The following is a 17,929-nucleotide window of genomic DNA, read 5'->3' as shown; positions in this document are numbered from 1 at the left end:
GGATGCATCAGGAACTCAGGGCTGTTCTCGTGCCACAGAGACCCAGCTTCCTAGTCTCTTCTGACTTGCTGTTTCAAGTGCAGTGTCTCTGTGATGTGTGCACAAGCCTCATCAGGGCTGGGCACTGGCCCCTTCTGCCCTTTCCCAGGGTGGCTTCCCCACACTGAGATAATCCCTCTACGGAGGGAGCCCCAATGAGGCACTGGATTCAGCAGCTGCCATCCTGGCCTTGTGGAAGGTAGCTGGCCCTGGATATCTTTCCCTAGCAAGGGTTGTTTTGGTTTGGTTGGAGGCAACATTAACAAATAAACTAAAGGATGAAAAATGCGTGGAATTTCGTCATGGCTAATGATACAGTTCCTACAACTGGTTATGAAGGAAAATACCTATGGCCCCAAGGAGTGTGACAGGGTTTGTGGTCACTCATACGTAACAGGACAACGTTCCCCTTTGGCTTCCTGGCTTGGCTGCTCTGTGTCCCAGGGCACTCCTTGTAGATGGAAGGGGAGTCATAGGCAGGTGACCTCAGTAAGCACAGATTTGCATGAACGTTTCCCTCCTTTCTGAGGGAACAAAGATGGCCTCTACCTGCCCATTATGAAGGGAAGTGCTAGCCGTCCTAGCTATCCTCGGGTCCCCACGTACTGTGACCCATGGCTGGGGGCCACAGCCCACCATAGCTGCCTCCTGCAGAATGACTGAAGGCAGCAGTGTCCCCCCTGTCTCTGACAGAATCTGGAGGACAGTTTCCCCCTCTCTCTGACAGAATCTGGAGGACAATGCTCCCCTCTCTCTGACAGGATCTGGAGGACAGTGACCTCCCCCTACCAGGAGCTGAGAACATTGTTCTGTCTGTCTCTGACAAAAGCTGGAGGCCAGATCTTCCTGCTTTTCTAGCAAGCAGGGCTTGTTCTGCCCTTTTAAGCCCCAACCTGGCAAATGGGCTTTTTCTGGGGAAAATGTAGCAGTATGGCTGGGTGATCACTTCTCTTTTCAGTGGCATATTTGAGTAATGTGAAGAGCTTTTCTTAAAACTATCCCAACATGGAATTGCCAGGCAGTGGCTGAGAATGAAAGAAAACAGAAATTAGCTAGACAGTCAAGAGAGCAGAACCTCAAAAGTGAATTTTTTTCCATGACTAAAAGTGGGAAATGTTGCTAAGCTTACAGAAACTTGGGTGTTACCCTCCAAGAAAGATTTCTAGATTAAGTTTTACCCTTCTAGATGACAATAACTCTGATCCTTACCTAAGATTACTGGAAAATCTGGTCTTTGTCACAAAGTAACCTGTAAACCTGGTCTTCCTCATCTAGCCACTTTCCGTAAAAACCCAGGTCTGAGTCTTGAGGTGGGCTTCTCAGACCCCCTTTTGCCTCTCTGCACAAGAGCTCCACCTTGTTTCCCTTTCTTATGTTCTAGGCTTAGATCCCCTTCTCTTATTCCTAAAGTTTTAAGCTACAATAAAATCTTTTTGAACCTTATCCTCTGGTCCATGGATTTCATTCTTCATATGCATGGAAACACCCCAAATTATCAATATGTCATACAAGGCACCCCAAATTCCTGTATCATGTTTTGGTGTGTTGGTTGGGAATGTCAGAGAGTAAGGGTTCTGATTGTTACATTCCTCATGGTAGGAGGCATGATCTATTCTGTCCCTGATCCTCCTTTTTTTTTGGTTTGTTTTTCAAGGTAGGGTTTCACTCTAACTCAGGCTGTCCTGGAATTAACTATGTACTCTCAGGGTGGCCTTGAATTCACAGTAATTCTTCTACCTCTGCTTCCCGAGTGCTGGGATTAAAGGCGTGCGCCACCACGCCCAGTTCCTCCATTTTCTTATTCTGTGCAACTCTCCTCCACTTGTGAACTGGGCACATTTAAAATGTGGTAAATGGTAGATTTGAGAAATTTCTCTTTCCAGCTACTTGTAAACCCAATAGCAAAATGTAAATGCTGTGTGTGTAATGTCAACTGAGTTTTGTCAGGAAACATTTTGTGTTTGCCCTGTGGAACACTGACCTGGGTTTTAGATACTTAAGACCAAGGCTAGTTTGGAAAATGCAGATCCCACCTAGGATGGCTGTGCTGGGTTATGTCGGCAGCTGTGTTGTGGGACACACATTCAAACAGCATGCTCAGACAGGGGCTCATGCCTGGGGGACTCTGTGCAATGTGGCATGCACAGACCCAGCAAGGCTGTGACCCATACTAGGTGGCAAACAACAGCAGAGTGATGGCAAAGAGACCCCATGCCACAGCCAGACCCACAGGCTTGGACCCTGCAACCATGAATTAACAGACAGATCTAGACTAGGGAATAAAGCATGAACTAGAAATTATAAATCTGAGGTAAAAAATCAAGAAGAGTTCTAGGAAAACCTCAGAGGCTCAATCTGTGATGGGGCTAGGAATTCCCCTGCTCATATAGACATTAGAAATTATAAAACTTTAGCCAGGCATGGTGGCACCCGCCTTTAATCCCAGCACTCGGGAGGCAGAGGTAGAAGGACTAGAGTGAAACCCTACCTCAAAAAAAAAAAAAAAAGAAAAGAAAGAAAGAAAGAAATTATCAAACTTCAGGCTGGAGAGATGGTTTAGCAGTTAAAGCATTTGCCTGCAAAGCCAAAGAATCCTGGTTTGATTCTCCAGAACCCACAAGCCAGATGCACAAGGTGGCACATGCATCTGGAGTTTGTTTGCAATGGCTAGAGGCCCTAGAGTGTCCATTCTCTCTCTCTATTATATAAAATATATTAAAAAATGAATTATCAAACTTTCTCAACACCTAAAGGCTTAATAGTTACTCTGGAGCTTTTGATGATGATTTCTAGGTGGAGAGGCTAAGATCAAACAGGCAAAATACAAAGAGAGGTTTTTTGCCAAGCATGTGCACTGACCTCTGACCTCTGGTTGGGGGATAATCCTGAGTCCCCTCAGGGATTTGCTTTTTTTACTAAATAAAAGTGCCATACAAAGCCATTAAGACTTTATATCGGTGTCAACATATTGAGTTTTTTTTTATGTTTTTGAAATAGGGTCTCACTCTAGCCCAGGCTGACCTGAAACTCACTCTGTAGTCCTAGGCTGGCCTCAAACTCACAGTTATCCTCCTACCGCTGCCCCCCAAGTACTGGGATTAAAGGCATGTGACACCATGCCTGGCATAATCAGATTCTGACTGCTTCTTTAACTTTTTCATTCTAATGTAAATTATACTAATTGCGATTTGCTATTCAAACTCATGGTAAACTGGATTCTGAGAAATCACTTTGCACCCCTAATTCAGACCCAGTGAGGTTAAAACCATGCATCATCCACACTTTGTCCTCAAGCAAATTGGCCAGTTGCCTCTGGACAAGGAAGGAGAGAATGGCACACAATGTGTAGTTGTGGTTCTCTCAATTTCTCCCTTGTCTAAGATCACTAAGGTCTTGTTAGAACACAGTTCTCAGCCTTTTGTGAGACAGAAAATGAAGAAAACAAACAAGCAACAACCAGATCTAGCTAGGGTTTACAACAAGGTAAAATTAATGATTTAGCAATATGTGAACAGGTAATCCTAGTTACATCATAAATGTAATTCAGGGGCTGAAGAGATGGCTCAGCAGTTAAGATGCTTGCCTACAAGCCTAATGACCTGGGTTCAATTCCCCAAGACCCACATAAGCCAGATGTGCAAGGTGGCACATGCATATGGAGTTTGTCTGCAGTGGCTAGAGGCCCTCTCCCTCTTTCTCTCTAAATAAATAAATGTAATTCAGATTTGTCATTGCTAATGAAACCATTTCCAGCTATGCTAGATTTATTAGTAAAGATTATCTCCAGGACAGTTATCAAGTTTTACCTAATTTACAAATCCATGTTTTACAAATATATTTCATATGATTTAAAAGTGAATGTCTCAGATCAACAATAACAATGTGTTTGTGCTCATAAATCTTATAAAATAAATCTTGTCATCATTTTTCCTTTCTTAAAAAGAATACAATATAAAAAGTAAACTTTGGCTACCTACTTGGTTTTAAGTACCCAACAGAAAAATATAGCCAAGAAAGTAAAGTATATCTTAAAAAGTTTAGATGTCACAGCCCAGACTGTAATTTTAGGTAGATGTAGCCACAAAAACTCAACAGCACCTATGTTATTATCAAGGTTAAAATGCTATTTATATTCTTGATAATTCTGCTAATGTGTCATCTGTTCTACAAGAGCAGGCGTAGACCATACCATTCGACAAAAAGCTTTATCTAGATCTTCATGGTAAAAGAATTATCATTGCTGGTAATAATGATGTTAATTTTGGGACATGTGTGTTTAACTGCTATTTTAATTGCATATCCTCCAACTAAATGGGTTCCCTCATTGCCTTCTAAGGCCTGAAATCTATAAACCCAGGAGCCTTAAAGAGCCCAACCTTATTCAGTGCCCACTTTCACTTGACTTCTGTCATTTAAAAAATATATTATTTATTTATTTGCAAAGAGAGAGAGAGAAAAAAAATGGGCACACCAGGGTAGCTAACTGCTACAAACAGACTCCAGGTGCATGCATCACTTTGTGCATCTGATTTTATGTGGGTACTAGGGAATCAAACCTGGTTGTCCATCTCTCCAGACGTTGGTCATTAGGTTTTGCAGGCAAACACCTTAATTCTATAGCCACTCCCTATAAAAACCCAGGTCTGAATCTCAACATGGGTTTCTCAATCCCCCTCTTGCCTCCCTGGGCAAGAGCTCCCCTTTGCCTCCTTCTCTTATGTTCTATGCTTAAGCCCCCTTCTCATCCTCTTCCTAAAGTTTTAAGCTAAAATAAAATCTTTATGAACCTTACCCTCTGGTCCATAGACTTCATTCTTCAAATTCATAAGACAATGATCTGGGAACACCCCAAATTATTGGTGCATCGGCAGACAAAGAACACAAAATTCCTGAATCAAGGAGAAGTGTTTGGGTGCCTGGTGCTTCCAGGCTCATCCTGGCTGGGAAAAGGCTTTAGTTTGGCGCAGGCTTCATCTGAAGGTAAGCCATGTGCCACGGTGTGTTTGTTGCAGTGACTGGAGACCTGGTGCCTCAGGCTGGGAGAAGCCCAGGCTGGGTCACCATCTGACACTCAGTTTCCTCAGATGTTCCCATCGGTGTCTCCCTATTCCTACTGACACTGCCGTGAGTGGCTCTCCTGCAGGCTTCTCTGTCACACAAGTGTCAAGGTCCTTGCCCCTGTGGGTTTCCTTCTCTGGGAACCTTTTGGATGCTGTAGGCATGTGGCCAGGCTACACTTGGCTGGGAAGGTAGGGAAACAGGTGGATCCAGCATCCCACCCATCTTGGTTTTCAGAGGTTGGCCCTTGTGGTGGTTTGATTCAGGTGCGCCCCCCCCCACCACCATAAACTTAGGTGTTCTGAATGCTAGGTTCCCAGCTAATGGAGATTTAGGAACTAGCGCCTCCTGGAGGCAATGTATTGTTGGGGGCAGGCTTATGGGTGTTGTAGCCAGTTTCCCCTTGCCAGTGTTTGGCACACTCTCCTGTTGCTACTGTCCACCTTATGTTGGCCAGGGGGTGATGTCCACCCTCTGCTCATGCCATCGTTTTCCCTTGCCATCATGGAGCAACTCGAGTCTAAAAGCCAAAATAAATCTTTTTTTCCCACAAGATGCTCTTGGTCGGGTGATTTCTGCCAGCATTGTGAACCTGACTACAACATCCCTCCTCTGTGTCCAGCACTCTGGCTCCTGTAGCCCTGGCTGGCAGTATGACTTTATTTAGTTTTAGTTTTTTTTATTATTTGCAAGGAGAGAGGGAGGATAGAATAGGGGCATCAGGGCCTCCTGCCACTGCAAATGAACTCCAGATATACGTACTACCTAGTGCATCTGGCTTGACGTGGGTACTAGTGGTTTGAACCTTAACCACTGAGCAATCTCTCCAACCCCTATTTATTTAGTTTTTGAGGCATTGTTTTATGTATCACAGGCTGGCCTTGAACTCACTATGTAGCTAAGGATGACCTTGAACTTCTAGTCCTCCTGCCTTCACCTCCTGAGTGCTGGGATTACAGACATACACCACCATACATGGTTTTTGTGGTGCTGGGTATTAAGCCCAGGGCTTTGTGCCTGGTAGGCAAGAACCCGGACCTATTTTATCATTTTATTTTATGAGACAAGGGCCATATAAGGCAGGTTGACCTTGAACTTGCTGAACTTCTGGCCCTCCTCCTCCATTTCTCAAGTGCTGGATTGCAGGCTTGCCCCATCACGCCCAGCGTGTGGCGGGACTTCTGACTGTGTAGATATGATTCTCTCTGGTGTTAGTGGTTGAATGTCCTTTCATCCTCTTGAGAGGAAAGTTTCAACTCTGGAAAAATACATCCAGGAAGCTGGGGAAGTTTCTGCCCTAGGGCGGTTTGAGATCAGTTTCCTGGGTTGGTCTCAGTCTGCAAGAAGAATGAGGGCTCTGGTGACTTACTGTAACCACTTCCTGGGCCTCTGGCAGCCAGCCGTGTCTGGGAGAAGCTGCCTTTAGGGCAGGAGCAGATCATCACGGGGACAGCGCCCTTAGTGGTAGCAACCTATGCCAGAAGCAAAGCTGACTGTGACTGACTCAGGCCACAAGCAGATCTCACTACCCGCCCTGGGGAAGCTCCTTGCAAGTGCCTGAAAGCTGGGGCACTGCCAGCGAGAGTTAAGTCCCAGCTAATCATTAAGCAGAAAACACAATTGGCCAGCCTGCCTGTGCAGGTCTAGCAGTCTGGGAGAGGCAGGCTGACCTCACCCAGTACCCAGCCTGCGGGTGATACGTGCAACAGCCTGTGTGGCGACTTTGTTGCCCTCAACTGCACCACAATGCCATTGCCCCACTCTACACGTGACAGAGTTCCTCCTATCTGCATATAACTCTGTCACCCCAATCTCTAACCTGCATGGTTTCCCTATCAACTAGCCTAGAGCTCTCTATTCAGCAATCCTCCTACGTCACCCTTCAGAGAGCTGGGGTTACAGGCATGAGCCCCCAAGATGGGCTCATTTGTGGCCATTCTTGTGTGAAGCCCTTATGGGCCAGAATGATCACCTAAGGTTTCCTCCTTGCTGCTCCTCGCTGATTATGGGAGGAAAGTGACTCCCCTCCAGGCCTCCCTTGCTGGAGGTACCTGTTATATCTGTGTTCCACGCCAGAACACACAGGTTTTGCACACACTTATTCATTTTGAGTGTGTGCATGTATGTAGTGTGTGCATGTGGTGTGGTATAAGCAAGTGTTGGTGCCTGGTGCGTGCGTGTTTAGAGACCAGAGGAGAATGTCAGACATCTTCCTCTATTGCTCATCTATGTATTTCCTGGAGACAGGGTTTCTCTCTCTGAAGCCAGAGCTGCCTTTTTTATTTGTTTGTTTGTTTTCTCTTATTTCTGTGTGAACTCTGTGGTTTTCCGGCTTCTGCTCCCCACACAACTGGGGTTACAGGCAGACATGGCTGGGCCTAGCTGTTGACAGGAGGACTAAAGGGCAGAGCTCAGGGCAAGTCAGGCCTTGTTGGGCCCTCATCTTTGCGCAAGTGCTCTTACCCACAGCCCCTATGGATGACATTTATTATTTTGTTTTTCTGAGACAGGGACTCATGTCTTACAGGCTGCCTCTGAACTTGCTATGTAGCTAAGGATGACTTTACATTCTGGATGCTCCCGTCTCTAACTCCCTAGTGTTGGGATTTGGGGCATTGCCCCCTACACTTGGCTTTATCACACATTTGGTTAGACAAATAAATGATCCACCTGGGAGAACCTCACAGTGCCAGAGACCAGGGCCTTGCAGCCCATGTCACAGACTGGTATCTGAAACAAAGGGTTCCAGATCATGAGACTGAGGTTCATGCCCAGCTTAGTCCTGCCCGTCACCCTGCCACGCCTTTCCAGAGCCCTGAGAGGGCCCACGGGCAGCAGGTAGGCTGGGGTGTGAGGACCCCAGGCTACTGAGGTGGCTCAATACCTTCCTCCTGCTCAGGCCCCATGTGCTCCTCGGCTGGCAGGCTTCAGGTGTGGGTGTGAACACCAGGGTCCCCGCAATGCTGGGAGAAGGACGCTCAGCTGTCATTCCTTCTTTCTGAGAGTTCTCTGACTTGAACCAGGTCCTGGGGATGTAGTACCATCTGGCAGGGTCCTTCACGGCAGCCAGACACCAGCAGCTTAGACTGCGGTCAAAGACCATGGCACTAAGACTGCAGTCAGAAGTTGAGAAGGTGAGTGTTCAGGGATAACATCTATCAGAAGGTGAGAGCCTGGGGGGGGCCAGGGCCATCCCTTAGAGCACAGCTCTGAGCTGAGATGGGAGGGTACGTGGGCACTTCTGGGTGAGTGGGTGGGGTCTGGTGAGCAGAATTCATAAAGGCCCTAGGGAAGGAACAATGGGATCATACACTGGGAAAAGAGAGGTAGCAGTTGCCCCTAGGAGGAAGACACCGTGTGGAGGAGTGCCGGGGGGAGGCAGGGGTCAGGCTTGCAGCCACACAGGCTGGTGTCTCAGGACAGGGAGGAGTGCGGGGCAGGGACATGGCCTGTGCTTTACAGGGTGCCTCTCTCCCTCACCACACCCTGGCCTACTGGCTTGGGCCTGAGGCAGAGGCTTGGAGACTGTGTTGCCATTGTATCAGGCTTCGACATGGAGACAAAAGAGGGACCATGGAAGGGCAGCATTACAGAACCCAGACCCACAGAATTTTGGATGCCAGGTCCCCAAGGCTCCTGGGAAGAAGATTGTCATGGCAGTGATGATCTCTGCGAGACCCTCTCCTCACCTGGCTTCGAAGCCCTCGGGCATTGTTCCAGTTGTCCTGCCTCCCACACCTGGCAGCCTGTGAGTGGTCTGGCGACGAGGCCTTTGAATCCAGGCCACAGTCTGTGTCTGCTTTCATGTTGCATGGCCCACTGTGGCCACCAAACCCGGGAAACATGCACAGAATGTTCTCATTTATTCAAAGTTAATGAATTCGGCCAGGTGTGGTGACACACACTTGCAATCCTAGCACTTGGGAGAAGACGGCCCCAAGTTCAGAGCCATATTGGGCCACAGGGTGAGACCCTGTCTAAAAAACAAACCAACAGCAACAAGAACAACAACAAAAAAGCTAGGGAGATAACTCAGCAGGTAAGTTTTTGCTTCACAAGTATAATGACCCTAGTTTGTATCCCAGAGCCCACATAAAGCCAGACATGGTAGCACAAGCATTAATAACCCCACTATGTGGGAGGCAGAAACAAGGGAACCCCCAGATGCTCAGAGGTGAGCTAGCCTGGCGCGCACAGTGGTGAACTAGAAAGAGCTGTGGTAGTTTCAATGGATGGCCCCATAGACTCGGGCATTTAAAAAAAATATTTTATTTATTTATGTATTTATTTATTTGGGGGAGAGAGAGAGAAAGCAGGAAGACGGGCACATCAAGACTTCTCCCTGTTGCAAATGAACTCCAGACACTTGTGCCACCTTGTGCATCTGGCTTTATGTAGGTCCTGGGGAATGAAACCTGGGTCCTTTGGCTTTGCAGGCAAGAACCTTAATCACTAAATCATCTCTCTAGCCCAAAGCATTTTTTCTTTATTAAGATTGAGCTTGCAATTTGAGTCTCTAGCAGGCAGAGCTCTGTTAGGGAAGAGGGAGGAGTGGATATGGTATTCCAGCCCTAAGGTTTGAGAAGAACAGTTTGAGGTTTGATCTCTGGCTGTTCCTATTTGCTGCCTGTTGATGGCATTCCTCTGCCTGGATCTATGGAAATGAGCCAGCTTCTTCTGCCACCATGAAACTCCTCTTGAAACAAGCCCTTTCCTCCCATAAGCTGTTTCTGGTCAGGTATTTTTCTCAGCAACAAGACGCTAACTGCAACAGAGGCCCTACTGCAAACAGGTGGAAAGGTGGACTGACATCTGAGGTTGACCTCCACCTCCACATGTACTCTATTGCATGCACACACTTGTACTCACTCACAAACACAAACACACATAAAGATGACATGAAAGAAAGACAGGCTGGGCGTGGTGGCACACACCTTTGATCCTAGCACTTGGGAGGCAGAGGTAGGAGGATCTCTGCGAGTTCGAGGCCAACCTGAGACTACATGGTGAATTCCAGGTCAGCCTGGGCTAGAGTGAGACCCTACCTTGAAAAACCAAAAAAAAGAAAGAATGAATGAATGAATGAAAGCCAGGTGTGGTGGGGCACATCTTTAATCTCAGCAGTTGGGAGGCAGAGGTAGGAGGATCTCCATGAGTTCAAGGCCACCCTGAGATTATATGCTGAATTCTGGTCTAGAGGTGAGACCTTACCTCAGGGAAAAAAGTAAAAAAAAGTCAGGGGATGTCACTCAGTGGTAAACCATGGCCTAGCCTGCAGGCAGCCTGGGTTCAACCCCGCATCACACACACAAAGAAGACAACCTCAAAGGGTTCTGTTTCCTCTTTCTTAGTGTACTACCGAAACATGGAACCCACGTGATGCTCTGCCGTATTGTCACCACAGAGAAGAACTAAATGCACCAAGCTTGTGAGACCCCACAGGTTTAATGCTCCCTGAGGGATGTAGAGAGGTGCAGCATTTAATCCATAGGGAGGGTAGGGCATGGGTGCCAGGCTTTGATGGATGTGGAAGAAAGGTTTGGGACAAATCTTCAATTCTGTTGTCTGGAGACCGAGTGGATAGTCTCTATTCTTCTCAGCAACCTGGAGCCAGTGAGAGGTGGACTTCTGTCTAGAGGCTGGGCCTTGATTGGGTCTCCTGTTCTTTCAGACTCTCCATTTGCTGGAGCCTGGAGGGTCCTGGGGGTTAGTGGGGGGGGGTCGGGATCCCTGGTCAGGGTATATATACTATCATGCTATGGAGGTCCCTGGGATCAGGGTGTGGGGTCCTTGGGTCAAGCTGTCAGACGGTGGCCTTGGGCAGGAAGTACACTCTGTGAGAATGACCCCTGACCCCTTGATGTGGGTCTATACCTAGGGCCTCTGAACTCCCTTCTGCCTGAAGACAGGCAGTATTTTGGTGGCTTCTCAGGTCTCAAGTATTTTTGATTTTGTTGCTGTAGTCAGTACTTTAGGCCGAGGCCTCAGACAGCAGAATTACTCAGAGCCCTGCCTCCCTGCTCAGGAAATGGCAGGTCATGGGGAGCCACCGTGATCTGTCAGGAGAGCCATAGAGGAAATGCTTAGAAAACCATCATTCTTGGCTCAGTGACTTTTTCTATTCTCTGCAAGCAGGGTAATTCCCCAGGTTCCAGCTCTGCGACTGTGGGCCACGATGTGATGGGATGCAAAGTTGGGCCTAGGTTCTGGCTGGGGCCTGTGTGAGCCCTTCCAAAACCTGCCCCATCGTCCCACTTCCTGGACCTCACTGAGGATGCAAAGAGGGTACGAAGGTCCCCCAGAGCAGTTGTTGTGGGAACCTCTGATTCTGCGAAGATAGGCTCCCACAGGAAGTCTGTGTTGGGCAAGCAGAGCCCAAGGGCCCCTAGGCCGCAGTGGAAAAGTCCAGTGATGACACAAGGAGCCACCCCTTCCTCCTGCTCCCTCCGTGGCTGTCAGGCCTTCCTTGAGCTGAGGGTCTGGCTGAGTCACATCAGAGGCAGCCATGCCCATGGAAAATTCCAGATCCCAGAGGAATGGCTGATCCCCCCGGGGCCGGGAGGCTCAGACCGCTTGGCCTTGTGTTTGTCTCCACATCTTCACTCTTGCTGGTACAGCCCAGGGGCCACGATGCCTTTGCAGCTCCCAAGACAACTTGGGGACGGTGGGTCTCTCAGGAAAAGGTGGCTGGCAGGAATGTGGTTCTGGAACCGAACAGCATAGACAGTACTTAGGGTTATTTACAAAGTCCTCATAAATAGCTAGACACAGATCTGTGGTCACTTGGGAGTCCAGAGATGAGTGGCCACTGAGCCCAGAAGAGACCCTTGAGCCCATGTATGGGGCTCACCACTTCCTGCTGTAGATTGTTCTGGAAACATGTAAATACCCACACATGGGAAGCACACGGGCCTCCATAGGTGCCATCTCAATCCGCCAGGGTTATGTGGGATCAAATCCTGTGTTCCCATGACCTCACCCACTCCTACCACAGTGCTGGTGACTCTGCACACCCTGTCATAGCCCAGTAACAACTCTAGGGCTGCTGTCCAGGGCCCGCTCGACCCCTGACGTGTGTCTGGATCAGCTTGGAGCGTGGCCAGCTCTGCTAGTTTATCTTCTTTTCCCCTGTGTTCTGTTTTTGGCTGAGGAAGCTAGGGCCCATCCTCAGACCATATCTTTATAGGTGTCACTCTGCCGCTGTGGGCACCACACTCTGGTGTTTTGGGAGCTGGATCTTTCCAGATCAGCCATGGAGGGGTGCCTTTAATGATTCTTTGCCACAAATGAGCAGGATAGAAAGGGTAGCATTTTACCAGCTGGTGCTGGGGACAGGACCCAGGCCCTTCCGCATGCAAGGGAAGCTCAGCATGTGCTGCTGCTGAGCTTTGCCGCCAGTCTGAGTTTACCGTAGTTGTTACTTATGTGTTCAAACAGGGTCTTGTGTAGCCCAGGCCAGCACTGAACTCACTATTTGTCAAGGATGACCTTGAACTCCTGATCTTCCTGTACCCACCAGCTCTGGGATCACGGGTGTGCACCACCACACATAGCCAAGCTCACTCTTTTAAAGAATACAATTCAGGGACAAGGGAGATCAAGCATTTGCTGTTAAAGCATGAGAACTCGTGTTAAGTGCCTGGTGTGGTGATATACCACTATATAATCCTGGGGCTTGCTGGTCAGCTAGTCTAGCTGAATCAGGGACCCCTGGGTTCAGTGAGATATCCTGTCTCAAAATAATAATAATAATAATGATGATGATGATGATGATGATGATGATGATGATGTGGAGAGCAACAGAGGAAGACACCTGTATAGACACAAGGAGCAATGGCTGTCTTATGATCTCACTGGCCGTGGCATCACTGTTCACCAAGCCAGAGACCATCCACAAGGGACCCTGAAGTCTCATTCTATCCCACCATCTCTCCAGCCTGGCTTACATGGAAACTGGGAAATCAAGCCTGAGCCATCAAGTCTGTAAGCAAGTCTTGCAAAACCACTGAGCCATCTCTTCAGCCCCCTCCTTGGGTATTTTGATGACTACTTGGGCACACCGTACACAGACACAGATGGGCTTCATCGGTGCCCCAGTCGGTCCTTCCTCATGCCCTTTGTGCATTCATTCCCTCAGCCGGATGTCTGAGGGCTACCTGGCTTGCCACCTGCTGCCCCAGGTGCCTCAGGCTCTGCCAGGCCAGGCTCCAGGTAGCCTGGAGGCAGGGCCTTTCTACTCGCCCTTGTCTTATCTCTCCCCAACTCCCTGCTGGTTGATCCCAGTATGTGCTGGTAACTCCTGGGTACACTTCAAATATTCTACACAAGATCATATCCTTGACAATGTGAGAGAATAAAAGGAAGTGCTGGAGCAGTCTGGCCTGGTCCCCAGCCTGTACTAACTGTAAACCAGGGCATTGTCCAGCCTCTTTGGCTGTCACAGCACACATTCCTACTGCTCAGGAAGGAGGGACTGGGAAAGCAAAAAAGGGCATGAGTAATGACCACTTAGGGCACCTGTCAGGCCTTAAGCAAAAAAGTGTATACCTCAAGGACTGACCCGGGTAAAGGCCCAAAGCAAGGCCACTGCTGACTTCTGGTAGCATGGATATCAAGTGACTGGTTGGGAAACAACCACAGGGACCTTTTCCTTGTTGTCACAGGAAGAAAAGAATGTATCCTGCAGGACTCATGCAAGGGACACAGCCTCCATAATTTGGTTCACTTGGGATCCAGTGAAAGAGCATTTCAAATCATTTTCCAGTCATGCTTGGGAACAAGCTCTCCCTACAACTGGTAGGACAGTAGAAGTTGATATCTTGGAGGCTGGAGCGATGGTTTAGTCATTAAGGCATTTGCCTGCAAAGCCAAAGGACCCAGGTTCAATTCCCCAGGACCCATGTATGACAGATGCATCTGGAGTTGGTCTGCAGTGGGCTAGAGGCCCTGGCACACCCATTCTCTCTCTCTCTTTCCCCCTCCCTCCCTCCCTCCCTCCCTTCTTCCCTCCCTCTTCCTGTGTCAAATAAATTAAAACAATAAAATATTGTTTTTTTAAGTTGATGTCTTGGGACCTATTTTGAAAAATCTTCTTAGCTGGAGTGTGGCTCAGTGCTCAAGCACTTATTTAGCTGGCAATTAAGACATCTTGGGTTCCTCCTCCAGAACCATAAGAAAAATTAAATAAAAGAACCTCTTTCTGTGCTGGGGAGATGGCTCAGCAGTTAAAGGCATTTGCATGCAAAGCCTACAGGTTCAGGCTTGATTACTCAGTACCCATGTAAAGCCAGGTGCACAAAGTGGCACATGCCAGAAGTTCATTTGCAGTAGTGGCAAGATGCCTCGGTGTGCCCCTGCACTCTCTGTACCTCTCTCTTTCTCCCTCTTTCTCTCTCAAATACATAAATACAAGTGTTTTTAAAATCTCTCTTTCTATTGGGTTCTGTGCCCAAGGAGTCCATGTGGACATCATATGACCATCAGGTGCTGGGATTCACGGGACAACTATTTGGTCCATAATCTTGTAACATCCTGGTCAAGCCAGCCAGTGCCTGGCCCGGACATGGTTTGGTAACATGGAAGCCCCGTGGCATGGTGGAAGCAGATCCAGGGTGCCTCCCTTTGGAGAATGCAGGATGTTCAGCTATGGACGCTGCTTCCTGAAGTTGGGGCAGTGAGACTGGCGATGCCAGTCAGCAGCTCCAGAAACAAGCCGGGGACATGGCGCAGAGTGGCTTCTGAGCACATTCACCAGAGACTTCTCAGGTCCATCTGCAACAGAGATGGTACGTGACAGCTCAGCCTCTGCGGCTGGTGCCTTCCAGCGTGCAGAGGGATTTCCTGCTTGCCCCCGTCCCTGTCCCATGTCATTTGCATTCTCACTCTTGCCAAACATGTCACATGGCCCAGAGCCTCAAGCCAGCCCCTACCTGTGACCTTTCTTCACAAAGCCTCCGTTTCTCCAAGGGTTCTGGGTTCTAAAGTCTCTTCCTTCCTTCTAGCCACTAAGAACATGAGACTCCAGGTGGTTCAGAGAGGCCAATAGCCCTTGGTGATAGTGCTGGGACCCAGGAAGTCCCCCGAGTCCATGTTCACTGCTCAAGGATAGCGCCATGTCAGAACCAGTGAGCTCTCTGATCTTGCAGCCTCCCTGGTCGGATGGTTGATCCTCCCCTGCAGGGCCCACTACATGGCCAGGAGAGGGCAGCAGTGCCTCAGCTGTGTCAACACTCCTAACTCCAGTGGGAGCCAGGGCCAGTGTTTGTGCTGGGTGGATGTTCTGGGGAGCCCACTAGGAAACTTCTTGTGACTCCCACCGAAGCTGGCATTGCTCACATTAGCCCTGGGGCCCACAGTCCTCACTGACCACCCGAAGCAGGAAGAGCAGCAGAGTGGATGGATTGAGGAATTTTGGGATAGAGGGTGAATTGACCCCAGCATTAACCAGTCACCTATGCCAGCACAGCTGGGTTGGGTGGGTCCTGGACTTGAAGGCTGATTCCAGGCTTCATGGTGGCACCCACTCTGCTAGAAAGCTTTGGGCAGGGCACATGTGGACTTAAAACATGGCCCCATGCTTGTCACATATGGGAATCCCACTTTGGTAAATATGCGTGAGACACTCACCTGGGTGCTGTGCGTCCTGGGGAACACCTGCTTCTCTGTGGTCCTCCAGTGTCTAGATCTTGCCTTCTAACTCATACAGATGGCATCTTTGATCACATTTTTGACATGTGAATATGTGCAGATACTCCCATGCCACCTGCTCCCAGGTTTTCCCTGAGACTTGGGTTCACAGGTTCAAAACAAACCTCCTGACTTGTATGTGTATGCATGTTTGGATGTGTGTGGGCACATGTGTATGTATGTGTATAGAGGCCAGAGAACAATCTTGGGTGACACCCTTAGGAATATCACGCACTCCTCTAAGACAGGCACTCACTGGCCTGGAGCTCACCGCTTAGGCTACATTTGGCAGTCAGTGATCCCCAGGGATCCTCCGATCTACTTCTTCAACCCAAGGATTATGGGCATACACCACCACGCCCAGCATTTTATGTGGGTATCAACTCAGGTCTTCATGCTTGTGAGGCAATCACTTTAATAGCTGAGATACCTCTCCATGCCCCTCCCGACTTTTACCTGCTAGTCAGATGTCCAGGACTTTGGGCAAGAGTCCTGAGTGTGCCAGGGTCAGGTAGGGCCATGAAACACAGCAGGAGCAGCTGTGCCAGTGGAGCTGAGGGCTGCCCTGAGTTCAGCACATGGCATGTACACTCTGATTTTTGACCTTCAGGACCAGCTGTGGAGTATGTTCTGCCCTCCACACAGGTGGAGTGACAGGGCCTCTGAGAGCTGATATTTGGCCCAGAGCTCACAGCTATGAGCAGGGATCTGGGCTCAAACCCAGGTGCTCAGGTTGACGATGGTGTCCCCTCCAGAACTCAGCAGAACCTGAAAGAAATGCAACTGCCACCATGTGGTCTTTACTTGGGTTTTGTTGTCATTGCTACATCATTCATGTGTTTTATTTATTATGTAATATACATAACATAAAACTTATCCTTCGGGCTAGAGAGATGGCTTAGCAGTTAAGCGCTTGCCTGTGAAGCCTAAGGACCCCGGTTTGAGGCTCGGTTCCCCAGGTCCCACGTTAGCCAGATGCACAAGGGGGCGCATGCGTCTGGAGTTCGTTTGCAGAGGCTAGAAGCCCTGGTGCGCCCATTCTCTATCTCTCCCTCTATCTGTCTTTCTCTGTGTGTCTGTTGCTCTCAAATAAATAAATAAAATAAAAAGTTTTAAAAAACTTATCCTTCTAGCAATTTTTTATCCTTGTACGTATATAATGTGTTTGTGCACGCGCATACATAGGGAGATCAGAGAGACTGAGGCTCTGTCCCACTAAGCATTGGTTTCCGTCTCCCACCTCCCTAGACATTGGCAGCCATCACTCCATCTCCTCTGAGCTTTGGCTTCCCTCTGGACCCCACATCTGTGGGGTTACACCAGACCTGCCCTCTTGTGGCTGCCTAGTTCCCTCAGCATGATGTCTCCAATGTCCTCTCATGTTGGAACAGGTGTCACGATGCTTTTCCTTGCCAGATCCAGGTCTTTGTGTGGGTGGCACATTGCGAGGTCCCCTTCATCCACTGATAGATGTTGGGCTGCTCTGCCTCTCCGCTGCTGCGGTAGGCACACGTCTGAGATCCTGCCTTCTTCCTTTCATCTGGCAGAATTTCTGAGTCTGTGTTTAATTTTCTGAGGTCCTGCCAAGATAAGACGTCCCAGCCTTTCCTTCGGTGCTTGGTCTGAGTGGAACCCTTCCATGTGTGTGCTACGTGGCTGGCTTCATTCATGGAATGTTACGGGTGCAAGATCCAGCCAGGTTTTTAAATATGGCTGGGGTCATGCCTTTGCAGTTTCATGTGCCACCAACCAAGTGAGCACACATGAGCCTATGCTCACTAAAACTATAAGGGCGGGCTGGAGAGATGGCTCAGTGGTTAAGGCACTTGTAAAGACCCTGGTTCCACTCCCTAGTACTCACGTAAAGCTGGATGTACAAGCTGGTGCATGCATCTGAAGTTCATTTGTTGCAGTGGCTAGAGGCCCTAGCGTGCCCATTCTCCCTATCTGCCTCTTTCTCTCTCAAATAAATAAATTAAATATCTTAAAAAAAAAAAAAACTCTTTGACACAGCCAGGCATGGTGGCACACACCTTTAATCCCAGCACTTGGAAGGCAGAGGTAGGAGGATCATTGTGAACTCAAGGCCACCCTGAGACTACATAGTGAATTCCAGGTCAGCCTGGGCTAGAGCAAGAACTTACCT

This window comes from Jaculus jaculus, chromosome 8 (genome assembly GCF_020740685.1).
Source record: "Jaculus jaculus isolate mJacJac1 chromosome 8, mJacJac1.mat.Y.cur, whole genome shotgun sequence".
NCBI lineage: Eukaryota > Metazoa > Chordata > Mammalia > Rodentia > Dipodidae > Jaculus > Jaculus jaculus.
Note: the sequence above shows the minus strand (reverse complement) of the source record.